The sequence below is a fragment of the Oncorhynchus tshawytscha genome, linkage group LG07 (genome assembly GCF_018296145.1).
Source record: "Oncorhynchus tshawytscha isolate Ot180627B linkage group LG07, Otsh_v2.0, whole genome shotgun sequence".
NCBI lineage: Eukaryota > Metazoa > Chordata > Actinopteri > Salmoniformes > Salmonidae > Oncorhynchus > Oncorhynchus tshawytscha.
In genome coordinates, this window is record NC_056435.1 from 58143976 (window position 1) to 58145884 (window position 1909).

The following is a 1909-nucleotide window of genomic DNA, read 5'->3' on the forward strand; positions in this document are numbered from 1 at the left end:
AGGAATCTCGGCTGATGGGATGAGTTTGGAGAGACAATATATGGAGAGGGACAGAGATGATAAGGAATGGAGGAGAGGAAATTAGAGAAGAGGAATGAAGGTGCCTTCATCTGTACAATGCTGAAAATACAGGATAGGTGAAAGCGATGAGGTGCTGGGAGTCCTCTTTGCAGGTTGACATTTATTTGGATGACTCATGTACTGGAGGCAGCTCTGCAGGGTCCTCACTACCTAAGCTGTTGTTACATTAAGTAATACCATTTGATTCTAACCTTAACCCTTACCTTAACCACACTGCTAACCTTATGCCTAATCCTAAACTTAAATTAAGTCCAAAAAGCACATTTTTACAATAGAGCAAATTTTGACTTTGCCTCTGACCCATCTAGTGGAAACCGTTCAGCTCGGCCTCCAGGACAAGATTCATGCTAATAAACGTCAACCTGTGTCTGGTTTCACCTGTCCAGTTGTGTTGTAACTGGAATTAGTGATAGAACTCAGAATGTTGTCTATATGAACTGAAATGTCTATATGATTTAAAGTCTCTACCAGATCTGAAATGTTTATATGAACTGAAATGACTATATCAACTGAAGTGTCCCTATGAACTTAAATTTTAAATGAACTGAAATGTCCATGTAGTATGAACTAAAATGGCTATATGACCTGGAATGTCCATATTAACTGAAATGTCTATATGAACTGAAATGGCAGATCACAGTTGTAATCCCAAACATTCACCAGGTTACTTTGCAGTTTATTACGATAAATCTCATTTTGTACATCCATACATAAATAGCGACATATTTCAACTCTTGTGAACAACATTGGACAGAAGCATCAATCAAATCCAAAATATTAACAAACAGATCAACAACACTGGCTACATTGAAAGATGTATAAATTACAGGATGCATGTAAACCATTCTTCATCTGTCATCTCAATCTTTCACCTTGTTTGGCAGAGAGTAGAGCTAGAGCCAATACCACAGAAAACAGGGGATACTTAACATTGTAGTGTATGGGGCTTTACATACATAGGGCTACATAGCACATTCATAGCAGTTCCTAACACTGTCATAATCACTACATAAGCATTTATACATGCAAATGTCAGCTAAGCTTATCAACCGCAAGTTGCCATAAGATAATGCAGTGACATCTACCAACCTGCAGTTGAGCATAAACGTGAATGTTTATGTAGGGCATATGAAGGCATTATACTATAAATGTGTTATGGTTTTTTGGTGTGAAGCCCCGCCTACAGTAAAGTATAACTGGATTGAATCAGGAAAGATCACTAATACCAAAATATTGTATAAATGAACATATCCAATAAGTTGCATATAACCATGTAGTTGTATTAATATGAGTTTGTAAATGAAGCAACAACATCGAAGCCTGTTTTACAATCACCCAAACACAGGAAAACGTTTACAAAATTTGGCAGCACAACAGTTTGGCAGTGTTCATTTCTATTAATAATTCCATTTAGTTTGTATTAATATAAACCTAGAATTTGACTAAATCTAAAATAAAATGACTTTAAGGGATATATATATATATATATATATATATATATATATATATATATATATATATATATATATATATATATACATATATATATATATATATATATACATATATTTTTTTTTTTTAGAAAAATATTTCATTTAATGCAGCATTGTACTTTTGAATATAAAATTAATCAAATTGCACAACATTCCTATGATACTTAAGAAAATGGTTTTTATAGTTATTTTATATGAGCAGTTAAAATACATAAGTATTCAGATGGTTTCAACATTGCCAATTTGCAAAAGCTTCAATCATATTCATCATATCTATATATATCTTATAAGGTCGGATAACATCCATAAAAATGACACAACCAATTTATTCTTGG